The sequence below is a fragment of the Filicampus tigris genome, chromosome 9, assembly GCF_054856515.1.
Source record: "Filicampus tigris isolate MCC_2025a chromosome 9, RoL_Ftig_1.0, whole genome shotgun sequence".
Classification (NCBI taxonomy): domain Eukaryota; kingdom Metazoa; phylum Chordata; class Actinopteri; order Syngnathiformes; family Syngnathidae; genus Filicampus; species Filicampus tigris.
In genome coordinates this window covers 3,118,264-3,136,556 of record NC_141225.1, presented here as the reverse complement: position 1 = coordinate 3,136,556, position 18,293 = coordinate 3,118,264, and the positions used below count along the sequence as shown (strand labels likewise).

Genomic DNA, 18,293 nt, shown 5'->3' with positions numbered 1-18,293 from the left:
AATAGACCATGTAACATCATGAATACAATATCTGTCTTCCTATCATGGTATGGTGTGAATAGGTAAAAGCCCCATTTTTTATTGGTACAAAAATTGATGAACATATAAACAAACAAACAAAGATGCACAGCCAGACACTATCCTAAAATATTTCGAGGGGAAATGCTTTTCTGAATTGAAAACAATAAAACAGTTCTCGCTTCTCACCCCAAAACAGCTCTCACATCAAATGTGTGTTTAATGTTTTATAGTGTTTTTTTACTGGCCGTGATAGGGGATCTAGTCCCCTTTATATGTTGCAACCAGTGTTGGGCAAGTTACTTCAAAAATGTAATGTATCACATATTACTAGTTACATATTACTCTATTTGTACAGTAATGTGTTACTCAATTTTAAGTTACTTTTAAGTTACTTTTTCAAAAATCGGGGATTAATTCAGCAAGATACTGAACCCCCAGTTGCTCAGGAGGTAGATGAGGTTCAGTGTAAAGCGCTTTGAGTACCAAAGGTAGGAAAGCGCTATACAAGTGACAGTCCATTTGCCATTGACACACAAATAATAGTGATGCACAACATATAATCGATAATTGGTCTAACAAGATAGATAGATAGATGGATGGATGGATGGATGGATGGATGGATGGATGGATGGATGGATGGATGGATGGATGGATGGATGGATGGATGGATGGATGGATGGATGGATGGATGGATGGATGGATGGATAGATAGATAGATAGATAGATAGATAGATAGAAACACACAGACAGGGCATGTGTAATAAAAGCAAAAATATGTATTGAAATCAAAACTGACCTGACTAAATGTTTTTTCCTTTTTCATTATTATTTTTTATATTTATAATAATTGAAAGTTCAGTTAGTTCTAATTTTCTTTTACGACATGGGGACAAAGTTCCCAACATCAACATATGTATTATAGTCCCGAAATTTGTAACGCGTTACCCGACTCAGTAACTGTAATAATATTACAAAAAAAATCGGATTATAATCGGAAATTACTTCGTTACTGCCTAAATGTAATGTATTACTGTACTGCGTTACTTTTGTAACGCATTACCCCCAACACTGGTTGCTACATAGTATTATATTAATTAGAACTTTAATCCCTCATTTAATACATAATATTCTGGGCAGCAAGGTGAGACAGTGGTTACCACATCTGCCTCATTGTTTTGAGGTTTGAATCTTGGCTCTGGCTTTCCTGTGTTTTTTTTTCTCCTCCCTTTTTCTCCCTACTCTGTCTTCCTCCTACTTTCCTCAAAACATTCATGTTAGGTTAATTGAAGACTCATTGTCCATAAGTGTGAATGTGAGCATTCACGTTTTTTTGTCTTTGTACCCTGCGTTTGGCTCGCAGTTGGGATGAGCTCAACTATCAGTAACAACAAACAATGAACTGAAAGAAACCAGGGAACTAAATACAAGCAAAATGACAGGACGGGGAACACCTGAACAAGACACGAGTGGTTGGACGGGGCTGATTGTTTTATGCAAGGGACCGGGCTGACAAGAACAGTTGGAAACAAAGCCTAATGTACCCAATGTAATCCAAACAACAATAAACAAGGTATCATGACATTGGGGTTTTGAACTTTTTTGATGAGTAAGTTTCACAAATGAATAGAAATGGGAAAAAAAATTACAACTAGTTGTTGGAACATGCTAGTCTGTTTCCTGCCTATTGTACTAACACCCCATCTTAAGAGGTGTAACACTACAGGGAGTCCTCATTTTACGAAGGAGTTGCGTTCCTACACTGGCGATGTAACCTGAATTTCGGCATATGTCTGATTTCACCGTTAACATCGAAATTTACGGCAAAATACTTTGTATAAAAAAAAAACAAAATTACATTAAAAGAAAAACATAAGATGCTGTACTTAGCATTACTGCTGAGAAGTGGGTGGAGAAGGACGAGAGGAGGGCGAAAAAGGCAAAGATACTGCCGGCGCGCACGGACACGTTCGAGACACTCTGCGCATGCACAACCGCAAGGAACACTGGTCTTTGTAGTACAGGAAGTGCTTGTATGCGGAAGTACGGTGATGGTCGCGCAACCGCCTCAAATACACACTGTACGCAGTGGGTTATTCAAATACCGGAGGAACCCTGTCCGCTCAATCATGTAAACGCGATATTCAGAATGTTTCAGAAATCTGAATTTTGATTTTAACCCGAATATTGACTGCATGTAAATGTAGTCACTATGGTGCTGGGGATAAAATGGAGGAGGAGGCACGGGCGTCGTCAAATCGAAACGTCGTAGGTCGCGTACATCGTAATACGAGGACTGCCTGTATTGTGCGCCCCTTTCACTCCGACATCTCTGCTTGCATGCCTGCATATGTGAGATCTGTTCTCTGTTTGGTGTGCAGTACAACCATACACTAGATTGTGACTTGAATTTCTCCTTGAGGCATTATAATGAGTAGTAAGAAAATTAAAAAAAAAAAATAAAATGGGGCACTACAGAAATCAAGAAGTTTTTTACTTGATTTTGAAAGTTATTTTGCTCAGTTTTTTTTTTTACATTGATGCATTTAGCATAGTGTAAACTGCATACGCTTAGAAGTAAGTTAAAGCAGTAAAAAAAAAAAAAAGAACCATAAGTTCACATCAGCTCGAGACACAAGATAGCTATCTCTTGTAGTGAAGAGGAGCTACTGCACATTTGCATCGTCTATGCACGCAAAGATGGAAACGCATCACACGCCCTACTAGGGCTGCACAAGATATAAAAAAAATATTGATATTAGAATATTTATTATATGAAATTAAGAGTTCTCAATAAATCTGACATGACAACATAATAAAGTGTTAAACAATAAAACATTTCTGCATAGACAACAAAGGATAACCTTTTTCTTCCATATGCCAATGGGTAGCTTTGCATCACAAAAGAAGAGTTGATGTGACCATCACAGCACCACTTACATAAAAAAAAAGACACTTTTAGATTGCACACATTATATTTTTCAAACAAGAATATATTGTATGTAAGATTCACACATGTGAGTTTATTGATGTTGAATCAACCTCAAACAAATTTGAGAGATACAACAGTTCAGTATGTTCTGGGCATTGATACATTGTTTGTAATAGAAACACTGCTTTATTACACTTTTACACTTTAAGACACAAGTTTAATAATAATGAAAATAAAATCAACTGTAAGTGTGGCCTCTGATGCAGTTTCATATTGCCACAGTTCCATCTGTCATATGGAAGCAGGGTGGGATTGCTGTTTGGCTCTTGGTTCAACTTTATTGCCTGCCTACTACAAATAACAATGCTATCTCTGCAGAGGACGAATGAAAAACTAATATACAAACACACATGCATGCATACATCACACACACCTCAATACATGAACACTTTGTGGACAACAGACATAGATAGCAGCCAGTGTAATCTTAGAAGAAAATAAAAATCCCTCGAAGGTATTTGTATGTGTGTATGCGTGTGTGTGTGGGAGGTGGGGGGTGAGTGTGTGTGTGTGTGTGTGTGTGTACAAAGCTGGGCACTTTACCCTTTTTTTGCCGGTCCGTCCTCCGTTCCTGACCTTGATACCCTTCCGTCCTCGACCCTCCGTGCTCTCTAAACATTTATTACATACCTTATTCCTTTGCATGCAAAGTATGTCCTTGTCTGGGCATAAAAAACTCTTCAAACTATCATTCACACTCATGCCAGCGCCGCCGTACACTAAAAGCTACGAGCTGGAAGAGCAAGTCTTTCGTTATCCTCCTAAAATAACAATGCATTCTTGTGCATTAATTATTTTTATGAAATAATGCAATAGAAACTGAAAACGTATTGCGTAATCATGCAAATGTTTAGCAATAAAACGCAATAATATTATGTTTTAAAGCAATGTTAAATATTCTCGTGATGTCCCCTGGTGGGCTCTGTAGTCTGGTGCCCGACAGTGGTTGTGTTGGCAGCTGAATTCTATTTTGGTTGATATTGATACATTTGTGAACAATTTAATCCACTCGCGATACTCCCAGCCAGCCAGCCAGCCAGCCAGATAATAAGCTTTAAATAATGTTAATATTAATTATGAAACCTCTGCCATTAGCATCTCTCTTACGGCGTCATGGATGGGCACCTTTTCGGGGTGGGGGGCAATCGGGGAGGGGGACTAACGGACCAAATGTACGGACAGAAGCACTTTAACCCATTAAGCCCGGCAGCGCATAACCACTTTTCTAGAGCCGGGAGTGCTGTTGCGTCATTTTACCTTTCAAGCCGGCACAGCGGGTACGTCACTGTCCTTTTTTATCCAATTCTCAGTCCCTTAGCCAACTTAATCCATCAGAATATACACGTGACGATGTCGCGAGACCGCGGAGGATGTCGTGGAATTTTTTCGAGCCGTAGGTAGGCTAATGCCGGACGCTGTCGATCGCCGGGAGCTCTGATTCAAGTAAGTAAAGTAATGGAAGTGCTATATAGACGATGCGCACGACCAGTAGAACCAGTCGAACGTGATATGATATGGTTTGTAGGCAATGACGATATTGACGTCTTTGTAACAGAATAGAGGATGGTAATCACCACTCCATTTTTTTTTTATTAAAATAGTGCTTCTCTTGCACTGACACATTATTTTTTACATCTGTGATTGAAACAGTAAATAATAATAAATTCCGCCTGTGTGAAAGCCACATGTCTAAGCTCTTTAATTCTTTTGGAATTATGTTTCTGTCTACTACAGGGAGTGAGATATTAATCATTTTGTAAGTGTTGAATTTCTGGGAGAACTTCAGGTTTTCAAGGATAATTCCAAAGGTGACCTTAGGTTTTGGGGAGCTGTTGAGAAAGGCGCTTTAGGCCTCAATGGGTTAAAAGGATGAGGACGGACAGATCGGAGATGAGTATTTTTATTAATAAGGACGGAGGGATGATGACGGCGATGATGGAAGGGTGCTCAGGTCGCAGACGGAGGACGGACCAGCAAAATAGGGTAAAGTGCCCATCATATATATATATATATATATATATATATATATATATATATATATATATATATATATATATATATATATACACTCACACACACACACACACACACACACACACATACACATATGGGAGGAATCCCCCCTCCAGAATGAGCAGGCTGCAATGGATGCCGAGCAAGGCAACATTTAACACATAATGCTGTGCTGTACAACGTTAACGAGAGCAGCATGAGAGTCCATTTAATAAGATGAAGCGCTGCAGGATGACACCCCAGGAGTAGTGGGTCCACCTCAATACCAGGCTTGGTTGGTCGATGCAAATTTCTCCAGAGGTTCAGACTCACAATACTCTTCTAGCGGGTTACGACAGCACTCTTAAATATGGACAATAGCTTATAACCCAATACAGTTTATTTTATATCCATGTAATATAATAAGTAAGTATTCTCTAGTAAGGAATCATATTTGCATTGTCCAATCTTTCCTTAACGGAATTTCCTCATGTGGGAAACGACTACGCTACATGTCCTGTATAAACGTGCAAGTATGTTAACAAAATACATGTGCAACAAGTTAACAACACAAGCAATATAATAATAATACAATTTTTATTGAACAAAAACTGCACTATAAAGTACAGGTATATGAAGAAAATACAGTACAGTGGAACAAAAATGGTCCAAAAACTGTTGAAAAAAATACTGTAACACCAATGCAGTACAGTACTGCAGAGTAAACTGTACTGTATTTTAATGTTGACTTTTCTCAGACTTAGTAGATTTTTTCCAAGTGTCTCCTGGATGTTTTTTACTTTGTGTCCAGCTTTGCATAATTGAATGCATTTCTTCGTTTGGATGCCATGAACTACAGACGAAAATGTAAACGAATAAATTTAAAAATCTTTCGCAATTTCAGTAAAACGCATGCCAATGAAGTAACTTATATGTCGCCGTTTTGGATCCGATGATGGCGGAGCGGTCAAACCTTTTCCATGGTATCGAGTGGGAAGTTGGAAGTGGAACTGCTTGAGTTTGCGCTACTGCGGGCTTCGCTATTGGTTCCGGGTTCCGGATACCGGAACTTCCGTTGTCAGTAATCAATCGTTAATGTAATATAGGAGTAGAAAATGTAATGCATACATTGTTTTTCCGAGTGAGTGAATTTCCGTAGGCGGGAATACTAACTGTATACAATTACTTTTCCTTAAAGGGGAAATCAACCCAAATTTTGTTCAAGAATATGTTCCCAACAGGCCCACTAGTTGAAACACGCCATTCAGATTAATATTGCATTTGTGGAATATGAGTTAAGCAGCAAAATCCACCCGGTTTTAGCCATCTCGGGAAGGCAGCCATTTTGTCACTTCTGTCAACTGAAAATTACCCGTTTTCTGAAGCTGAGCCGTGATTGGTAGTCATTTTCAGTTGACAGAAGTGACAAAATGGCTGGCCCCAGTGGTGGCTAAAAACGAGTGGATTAACTCCTATTCCACAAATGCAATATATATCAGAATGCCTTTTTTCAACTAGTGGGCTTGCATAGAACATATTCTTGAAAAAAAAATGTTTGGGTTGACTCCTTTAAAGCTATCATTTTCACTTATCTTTACTTCTTTTATTTATAGAACACATTTTGGAAAGAAACCATTAATATAGCTAACAATTTATAAGAATAAATTCAAACAAATCGCTAGCGGAACTGCTGTTGGACTAACGTGTCTCTTTATGCCAGCAATTCTGAAAGTGCAGTACACAGGGCTCTCTTGTGGTACATGAAATAATCATTGAAGTTTTGGACAGAGTGGGGATTTTTACTTGTAGCCATGCATGCAGCCTGTTTAAATATTTAATACTTTGATATTTTTTTATTTAACTTTTATGTGAAATACATTTTAATTGAAAATTTTTTTTTAAGGGACAGTGTGTAGACATTTTGGATTTTCAATGTTCATTCATTTTAAAACCCCACTATTAATTTCAATAACATGTAAAAATACATATTCTATTACATCAATGTACATTTCTTTAAATAATCATAGGTCTAGTAATTGCTAATTGTATTACATGGCCTGCGCCTCACCTTACAGGAGACTGACATGTTTCGTCGCCATCTTTCTGCTGCGGATACCTGAAGGAGACAAATCACCCCATCACAAATTTGCTGATGTCCGCTGATAGTGTAGTGGTACACACGCCTGAGTTGTGTGCGGGCAGCGTGGGATCGATTCCCGCTCAGTGACAGTGTCTATGTGTGCCCTGCGACTGGCTGGCGACCAGTTCGGGGTGTAGTCTGCCTTCGCCCATTGACGGCTGGGATAGGCTCCAGCAATTCCCCGCGACCCTGTATAGGATAAGCGGTTTGGAAGATGACATGACAAATTTGCTGGATCAGTGACTACAGCATGTGTAACAAATGCAATACACTTACTTCATCACTTGAGGAAATACCAGAGGTTGTTTGTGATGACATTTTGCTTGCGCCTCTGCTGAAGTAATTGGTAGTAGGCTTGCCAAGTGTGGCCTCTCTGAGACACCGTACTGAGTACGCGCTTCAAACTTAAGTCGTTGCATTCTAATAGTTCATCACTAGATTGCAAGTGCATTTTACACACTTTGCCTTTAACACTAGCAGTTTGATATTCCTAGAAAATGTTTGACAAACAATGTTTGAGTGGAGCCCTGCAATTGGCTGGCAACCTGTTCATGGTGGACCTTGCGAGATGACAGCTGGAATAGGCTCCAGCACGCTCGCGACCCTCGTGGGGATAAGCGGTTCAGATAATGGATGGATGATAATAATAATGATTGTTGAAACCTCTGCCGCAGATTTTTCATGAACACTTAGGCCTACTATGCTACTGTAGTGTGGGTTGCGGATCCCAAAAATGCAGAATCAGAATTAGCCCTCCACTCCAGCCGGACTGCAAACAGAAAAAAACAACAACAGAACCAAAATCATGACACACGCAAGCAAAGAAACGAATCCTAAAATTCAAATTGCCTGGAACCGGTTCTCAAAAAGAAGAAGAAGGGTTTGGATTCTGATCTGTAGCCGGCAGCCATATATATTCCTGCTGACCGCAATGAGAGGGTGAGCACATTTAGCATTCCAGGCAGTGTCATGTTAGAGAACCTCAGCTGGACAGCCAACACCTGTGGAATCGTTAAAAATGCAGATTATCCTCACACAGTGCAACACAGTGGGGTATGCAGGGTGCTCAGCCACAGACAAAAACATCTCTGCACAGAGGAGTGACCTGCAGTCAAGTCCTTCAAGGCCTTCTCTTCTGGCCTAAGCTCTTTCACATGCACCTGTCATACATTTACATCCATCCATTATCGATACCGCTTATCCCAACAATTTACATAAAATTTAATTATATATATTGTCCAATCAGGTTTCAGCTTCTTTGTGTTGCCATGTCAGTGTAATGTGCCCAAGGCCTTCAGAATACTGAGTGTTGGCGTACGGCACATAAGCACTATAAACAATGGCAATTATTTATTTATTTTTAACCAATCATATTTCAGATGGCCGCACGGTGGCTGGCTCTTAAGCACATCCGTCTCACAGTTCAAAGGTCATGATGTCAACATATATACCCACTAACCGGGCTATGGAGCGGTAGTTGGGGACCGATGAATTAGGTCACTTAAATCCCCACTGAAAGGTCCAGGTCCGAAATGCACTGCTAGTGACAGAGCGTTATCAAGGCACCACAACATCAGTGGTAGCCCCCTGTCCCCAAAGTCTCTTCTTTTCTTAGATTACCTTATCTTGTCTTATCTACATAATTCCATTGGTCAGAGAAAACGGTTTAGAGCCTATTTTTTATTTTTTTTCTGTAACATGAATTCAAGAAAAAACATTTGATAGGATAGGGTTAGAAGACTGCAAAAAAGTGATGTAACACTAAATCCCACTTGTAAAAAGTTGTGTAATATACCGGTAGCTTTCCCTTGTCAACTGACCTCAATTCAGTCTTTGTGTGATGTGGTTTACCCAGATGGATTGAATGCATGCAAGCTCAAATTCATATTTTCTCGGGAAAATAAACCAGTCTGTCATTGATTATCAAATGTCTAACTCAGCCGAACTTTGTCTGAATTTACCTTTGACGCTACCATTGACCCATTTATTTTCTATACTGCCCGTCGTCATTAGTGTTGTAGAGTGAGCTGGAGTCTATCCCAGCTGGGATTTTTCCCAGCCAATCATAGGCCACGTATAGACAAACAACTGTACACACTCACATTCACATATTTAAGCAATTTTGATTCTTCGCTGAACCTAACAGGCATCTTTATGTTCTAACCTTCCATTATTTTTCCTTCCATATTTTCATTCAGAAAGTTAAATGTCTCTATTCAACTACAGTACTGAATTCATTTTATTTTCTTCGCTTGTTCTTTTTTTTTTCCAGTGGGAGGTGGGAGTAAGAGGGGTTTGCGCAAGTTTTCCCGATGAATGATGTATGATTTAGCCATTTAGTAATTGTAGCATAATGGGGCCCTTGAATGGCATGATGAAGTAGGGACTTACTATTCCCATACCTGCTGTTTTAAACTGTAATAGTCTCTTTGATATGCCAAGCACATCTATCACACAATATCTTCAGCTGGAGTGCCTCACCGTATGTGGGTGTGTATGTGCGTGCGTGGAGGGGGAGGGGGGGCGATTGGGGGGAACACACCTCGTTTAAAATTGTCATGTGATTGGCAATGTTGCTGTTGTCATTGACGTTTTTCTTTTAACGGTTCAAACATTCTTAAACTGTTTCTTCGTCCAGTTGCGCACAAGACATTTTCATGACCTTTGAACATATTTTTTCTCTCAAATATTTCATTTGGTCAACATAATATATTCTAAAAAATACACTCTCTCACTTATGAAATGGCTGCAGCAACAAAACTGAAAATGAATCTTCCATTGCTGCATTTGTTTCTTGAATTGTTTTTGCTTTTAGCTGATTGGTTTAACAGCAAATGTGTGTGTTGATATTTGACTATTGTCAATAGCTTGGCGCAAATAGGCTCTGATAGTGAGTAAACAGCAGTGAACTTGATGAACACGTGGATGACAGAGGAAGAATGAAAGATATGCCGTTGGGAATATCAAATATGTCTTGAATGTCATGTCATTATTTCTTATTCATCAATTTGAACATCACGCAAGAAACATTTTGTCTGACATTAGAAGGATAATTTCATATTAAGGCATTGAAGTAGGCTTTGTCTGTGCTCACATTTATTCTTAGTCAAAGGAAATAGCATATAGCTGTGTATAAATGTGTTTGGATAATGAATGGATGGATGCGACCTTTTTGAAACAATAATATAATGAGGAGAATAAGATTATAGAGCACCATGAAGCACATTCAGCAACCTGCTTCATCATAATCCCTTTAATTCATACAGAATCTCCGATTGCATTACTGTGAAAATTACAATTTGTTTTCCTTTCTACTGTATGTTACAGCACTTATCATTTCCAGTATAATACTGTAAATGTATATCCAGTTTGTTATTGTAATTTTAATTATTGAGTACAGTACTGTATTTTATGAGACCACTACTGCCAGTACAATAATGTAATTTTTGGTAATCCAGTAAAATACTCCATCCATCCATCCATCCATTATCTGTACCGCTTCTCCTCACAAGGGTCGCGGGGCGTGCTGGAGCCTATCCCAGCTGTCTTTGGGCAGTAGGCGGGGGACACCCTGAACTGGTTGCCAGCCAATCGCAGGGCACACAGAGACAAACATCCGCACTCACAATCACACCTAGGGGCAATTTAGAGTATCCAATCAACTTACCATGCATGTTTTTGGAATGTGGGAGGAAACCGGAGTTAAAATACTCTTATTCATTTATTTTTTTACAATGCTGTTTGTTGACAGCATGTTTACTGTATTATTTTTACATTTTATTATTTTTAATAAAATATAATACTGTGCTATTTTTTGTTTCCATTTTTTGTTGTGACTGGTTGTGTCAGTTATCAACATACTCAAATCAATTTACACACATTGGAACAAAAAGTTTAAATTTCCAGTATGTGTTCCTATTATCAATAATATTTTAATGTATTGCAATATAATTGACAATTGGTCTAACAAATAACAGTGATACATAGATGAAGTATAATTGTTGGTCAAGTCAAGCCAAATTGATTTATATAGCCCTTAATCACAAAAAAAGTTCAAGACAATCACACTACCCCATCCGGGGAAAAATGAGAAACCTTGAGAAGGGACCACAGATGGTGGGGAATATCGCTTCCAGGATGACCAGGCTGCAAAGGATGCAGAGTGGGCATCAATTAACACATAACGTGATGCTATACAGTACAATGTTAACTAGAACAGCTTGAAAGTCAATTTAATAAGATGAAGTGCTGCAGGAAGACACTTCCGGAGAGTGGGTCCTCCTCAAAACCCGGCCCGGTTGGTCAATGCAGAAATCTCCATAGCAACGCCTCCGAGGACGTGGCCCACCTCACATCTTGTCCCCGTGAGTCAGTACAGAATCCATAAAACTGCATTGGATTCGGTCATCGTCACCTAGCCCCCTCTACGGGGCCGGGGGGAGAGAAGAAGCGGCCGTCAAACAGGCCTAAATGTAGTTTAACTAAATACAAGAGTATAAAAATAAGTCTATAGTCGTGTTTTAAACATTTCTACTGAGGTAACAAATCCAATTTCCATGAGTAGGGCATTCCACAACATTCTAGAACCTGCAGTTCTTTTTGGCTCTCAGGATCACCAAAAGACCAGCATGTTATGAACAAAGGTTTAAATGATGATTATTATTATTATTACTCACAATTCTAAATGCTGCTTTTTTCTTAGGTTTATGGACCTTTTTGCGTTTAATTTTGTGGTCCCGACATTGTAACGTGTAACTGTAATAATATTACAAAAATATAATGTCCTGTAGAGTATATTGATTCTCATGATAGGTGACAGTGCATCTTGTCAACAATGGTGCTATTTGTTCAAACAAGACGCCTGCCTGCTGGCTACATCTGTGATTGGCTGAATGTGCGTGGCCGGAAGTTCACGTAACTTACGTGGAGTGATGACAGCTATTTTGAATTAAAGAGGTGGTCAAATTAAATAAATAACACACATAGTGTAGCTACTTCTTGTTTTGATGTAAATCAAATGGTTTTCTGACTTTTTACCGGTACATAAAATACACAAACGCTATTACTTTGTGACTGTATGGTTGAGGGCACTTCCGTCTCCCAGCGCAAAGGAATTCTGCTCAAGACACCCAGCAAGGTGAAAAATAGATTACCTTTCAGGGGCACATACTGTAAACATTATGGCAGCACAGAATGAAGAGGTTGTGTTTGTTTTATTGTCTTATTTCACGAATCCAATCAATGACGTCATTGATAGATCACGCAAATTAAGATATTGCAGTCGATCAGTGCTTTTGCGTAAAATGGTAACTATCACCTGATTTTGATACACTCGATCAGATCTGTACGCTTTCCCACGATACAACACTGTTCAAAGTAAAGTGTGAAAGTGGTGTAATGTACAGTATGTATTTTTGCTCCTGTAACACTACTAACAGTTGGACTGCCTATGACAGTTCTTGTAGTCTAAGGTTAGGGTTATCTAAGTCTAGGTCCGATGAGGAGGTTGGTTGTGACTGGTCATATAGTAAGACAGAGATTCCACCTCAAATGAAAACACACCAAAATTATGTTCGAGTTTAGAAATAGTAAATATATTCAAATATTCCACTCACAATCAGAAAAAAATCCAACAATGACAGTACTTCTGAGATCACAGGAAAGAAAACAAACAGGAAAAACAATACATATTCAAATAAGTCCAAAGTTCAAACAAAATGTATAATACACCCTCTGAGTGCACTCAAAAAAGAAATGATATTGTCCTACCTAGGGATGTGCACGACTAGTCGTTTAATCCGTTTAACCGGTACGATTTATTAAACGTTTTGTATTTTATTAGTCGGTTAAACACTGCATTAAATATCACGCATCTTGTTCCTCACGCCTCTGCTTCTGTCAACAAGCTGAGCACCAAGAGAGAGAATTGCTCCCCTCGCCCCCGCCCACACGAACACATAGTAGGGGGCGGGGACACTAAGTTTTGGGAATAATATTTAGAAAAGTAAATTCTGAAGATGTCGAAGCTACCACGAAAAAAATACAGCACCGTTTCGCACATCGAGGTGTTTCCTTTGGATGTGGTTTCTCAGCGCTCCGGTAGAGTAGTTGTAAGCGAGTTTATGCTGAACCTACAGGTCGATAATGGCGGAGCCGGGCCCAGTGGGCCAGGCAGACGAGCATGAGAGCGTTTGTTCCAGGCGCTGTGATGCTCACCGCACAGCAAAGATTACCCAACTAATTTGTGAAATGACTGCCCGCAATATGCTGCCGCTTTCTTTGTTGAGGGCAAAGGGTTCGAAAAATTAATGCTGTATATCGAGCCTGAGTACACGGTGCTAAGTCGCAAAACAATCACGCCCCAACTCGAGAGTTACCATAACCAAATAAAGGAGGAGATGCTACGAGCGTTTGAGCGGGTCAGCTACTGTATGTGGCCATAACTACAGACGGATGGACGTCCATAGCCACCGAATTTTACATGACTATAATGTGTCATTATGTGTACGAAGGACATCTCCGCTGCTGTGTGCTTCAGACATGCGCCTTGGAGAAAAGACACACAGCAGAAAACTTGGCTGCTCACCTGCGTAGTGTGATGGGTACATGGGCACTAGAAAATAAAGTTGTCGCCTGTGTGCATGATAATGCCGCTAACATGATGCTGGCGAATGAGACCCTGCTGGGAGTCGGTACCATTACTCATTACATTATTCATAATAAATGCCATGCATTGCATTGGCAAATGTATCAGAAATGTATTTCTCTTTCAATTGTTCACCTTTATTCAGTCAGTTGCTGTTACATCAATAGAATTTAAATTAACAAACTGTCCTGACTGTTTGGGCTAAAATAGCCCCTAAATACACAAAGCATTTGCATTGTAAACTTTGAATTCAATATGTATTAAATTTCAAGTTTCCTTGCTTATAGACTAGTCGACTAGTCGCAAATCAAATTTGAGAATAGTCGGCGGGCAAATTAGTTGAAATTCCCATCCCTAGTCCTACCGCCCCTTTAATACTTAGTGTTCTACTCAAGATGTCCAAGGGAGCGGTGGCAGCGATGAGCAGAGATGAAATGAGGGGCTGAAGATCCAGGCACCAGGGCAAATGGAATCCGGTTCCAGAGAAGCCTCAACAAAAAGCAGTCTACACAAAATGTGCAGAGAATTACTCACTATTATATAATATACAACAAATTTACTACCTTAATATATAAATCTACACTTTAACATTCAATTCCTAACATTGAACTTAAATATAATATAGCAATACAGCCCATTAGGCTGGTATAACTATAACAAAGTTCAGCATAATACCTTATATTAGACTGCTTCAAAATAACCACATTCACACTTAAAAGGCATGAATTGGAATATAATTGAAAATAAGTATCTTATATAGTATATGAAACATAAAATGAACAATTGCAACTCACAAATACATTGAGTCATTGTATTGTGTTCCATAGGGTTAGGCATATGTGGCCTATACTAAAGCTAGTAGTTTAGCTAATGGATATCCTACACAGTGACCAAACGACTTTACTCACTGAACAGTTACCCCAGTCATATCTTTAGGTTACCTCGACAGTTTTTTTTTCCTCCAACAATATGGTTTAAATGTAACGTGGTGGGCATTTTAACGGCTGTATTGGAGTCAATGTAGTTCGCGCGAGCGGGCGCGGTTGCGCGCCGGGCGGTGCGAATGATGCGTTTGGAGCGGTGGGACGCTGAGCGAAGCACTGGAAATCCGTCCATTCGCCCCATTCGTTAATGACAATTAATAAAGTCAACTTTTCTCGCCACTCCGCCTCGCGGCAGCCAATCAGCATCAGGGATACCGCAGGAGCCAATCAGCATCGGGGATACTACGGCAGCCAATCAGCATCGGGCATACTGCGGCAGCCAATCAGCATCGGGCATACTGCGTCTCACACAGAGCCAAATGACGTCCTGTTCACTCGGCTGCTTTTTTTTTTTTTTTTACAGTTCTTGAACTTTACTAAGACAGCAATATTGTTAGCATTAGCATAGTGTGTCGGCCATTTGATTGTGATGTTGAAAAATGCTGTCGTAGTCTACTACCAAGCGAAGCCCCTCACCTCTCCGCTGTGAGTGAATGAGCGGCTGCAGCATTTCAGGTTTAAAATTTCCCGCGGTCAAATGCGAGCGAATCAAGCGACTCGGAACGCTTCATTCGTTTTTGGTGTGAACGTAGCATAAGAAGAGAATTTTTCGCCTAGTGCATTCTTATACTGCCACCAAGTGGTGAAAGTGTGAAGTACACTATGATAATGGAGAATTCATGTATCAACCTATAATTGGACAAATTAACAAGGTTACACTCCCATGGGGCATTGCATTTTGACTGTTAACAAAATACAGTATATCAGTGTTTTTCAAACTTTTTTGAGTCAAGGCACATTTCTTTCATTGAAAAAAATCCTGCGGCACACCACCATCTGAAATTGTGAAACAAAAGCTTATTTTAACAGTACAAGTGTTATATTGTTTATATAAGCATTTTTCAACATTGAAGAATGACGTTATATTATAACATCTTGAGTAGGAATTAAATAAACACGAAGAGAAAAGTGTTTTATAATGTTTCGTATTGATGCTTACTCAATGTGAAACATGGGCATGTTTGGATAAACATGCGTCACTAATTTGCTTGTCTCTAAACAAAGACAATTGGCTACCTGCTGCTGCTGCTGCTGCCTACTGGTATGGAAGAGTACTACAATGTAGTAAAGACATGATTACGCTGCCAGGCACTAGACCACACAGGCCCACAAATTAGATAATTTCCCACGGCACACCTGGCAATATCTCACTGTGTGCACACCAGTGTTTCAAAAACACTGCAGTATATTACTGAGTCAAATTTTACAGCAAAGGCTTCCAGGTTTACAACAAAGGCGTACAGTGTTGATTTTCCTCAGCATTGCCACTCACAAAGGAAGACACAAATTCAATAGTATGTTTAGTCATCGTTTAGTTGAATTAGTATCCAAACAACAGAAGCAAATTACAGGACAGCTGAGAATGTTATCTGTGTTAGTTAGCAGAGATGCTCTCTATTCCATTTAAAAGCATTTTGCCAATCCCCATTTTTATCTCAATCCCCTTCCAAACGTTCCAGATGTGATAAATGAGAGGAGCAAAGGGTAGGATGATGGAGAGGAAAGGGACCACTTGCGCACACAATGCGTGTGGCTTCAGAACTTCCTCAGCAAGCTTTTATCCACCTGCCGAGATAAGAGAGGCACTGTAAATTAACACACACTAGGAGGGCCGTGAGCATGTGTGTGCGTGTACCTCAAACACTCTCTCTTTGCCTTGCCGCAGGTAACACAGATAAAGATGTGTCATTGATAAATGGGATTTTATTTCCCATCAACCTTTGCTGTGTGGGAAATGGAAAGCGCATCCCTGCCCCTAAATCATCAGATGAATAATGATAACAATGGGTAATGGTTTTCATTTCTTGGCACTGTTGTCTCAAACCGTTCAGGGCCTGTGGTGTGAATTTCTTTTATTTTTCACATCACAGCTGAAAAACAATGTTTCGCTTTTATGAATGTTGGTGTTGATGCTGACTCTCGTGTTTGTACATTGTTTCATCATAAGAGGAGGCAGTCAAATCCTCAGGGGGACAGACAATCCATCTTTTTCAACCTTAAATGAACTTGGACAGGCATGTGGCCATCTCTTAATATAGTGTAAGAGCAAGCGTTCGGATCAGGCTGAGTTTTGCATTGGCAACAAGCCGTGCATCGCAAATTTGTGGTTCAACATTCCCAAATTTGGCAAATATCATGTGTTTTAATCGCATACTCTATGTCCTTCGTTATTTGCTGAAAAGCTCACCTATTTCCTGTTTATGTATTCAGACCAAAGCAAAATTTGTCATGAAGAATTTTTCAAGTATGTTGAGGCATTTCATTTAGACATAAGTAGTACTTTGCAGAGCTGGGCATCGTCCCTCCATCCCCGAGTTTCCGTCCTCCATATTTAATCGACCCACGTGGTCCCAGTCGGTCGGAGTCAGCCAACCGGCGTCGATAACGGACTGAACCGATACCACGTCACACGCAGGTGCCGCACTCCTCACACGTGGTCAAGTAAGGAAACAATAAGAGTGTTGTGTACCTTGCGGTCCCACGGATGCAATGACATGTGCTCCGTATTCTTTTTATTTCACGATCACCACGCTGCGCGTGTGTGTGTCAGTTGTTTTTGTTTAATATTTTTCTCTGTTTGGTGGCGTGTCTGCTCGTGCGGTGCCTGCATGTGACGTGGAAAATACATTCTCGACCCTGATTGGATGTCGCCGACGAGGGTTGGGCCGAGACCACGTGGGTCGATTAAATATGCAGGACTGAAACTCAGGGACGGACGGACGATGCCCAGCTCTGGTGCTTTGATTCCATCTCGTGTCAGCTATAGGCAAACCCTTTTTTCCATCCCTTTTTGAGGTGCGCCAACTACTTGCAGATTTTGACTATTCGCGGAAAGGTTCGGTTCCTATCACCTGGAAATAGCGGTGGTTTAGAGTATATGAATACATGAATTAGTGTATACATTATCTTTATGTAATCTGAATATGCTAGCTCTGAAGAACTCAATCTCAATACAGTTACCCATACCTGCATTTTTTTCACTATCATTCATTTTATGCTCAATACATTCAGTCTCAGTATGAACATGACATGTTGATCAAAAGTTGAAACATTTCACCAGGCTTTTGATGGTAAAATCAGTCATATATTTATGTGATTTTGAGATATAGCACAATTTACTTTTTTTCAGTGTTATATGTCCATAAGTCATTTTAAAGGTTTTTTTTCTTTTTTATCTTCTTTATAAACTCCTCCTTGAGCTATTATCTTACTGTGGTGTAGGGGTTCGTGTGTCCCTGTGATCCAAGCAGCTAAATTGTCGGGGGTTTTACTCTGCAGGTCAGGTTACCCAGAACGACAGGTCTTAGGAAAAGGACCCGACAAAGAATGTCTTATTCCTTTCTTATTTCTGTCATTGACGTCCTTTGCCCCCACCTGAGCACGGGTAACCATGACCCCTCTCTGGAGCTAGCACTGGAGATGGGGCTCAATGACAATTGCCTACACCCTTGGGGTTTGGCA

At 40.0% G+C, this 18,293-nt stretch overlaps 1 protein-coding gene across 2 annotated transcripts in view; it reads left to right on the top strand.

Moving 5' to 3' along the window:
- Positions 1 to 18,293, top strand: part of LOC147141662 (receptor-type tyrosine-protein phosphatase gamma-like) — a 458,048-nt gene that overhangs the window by 274,527 nt on the left and 165,228 nt on the right. The window lies entirely within an intron of this gene.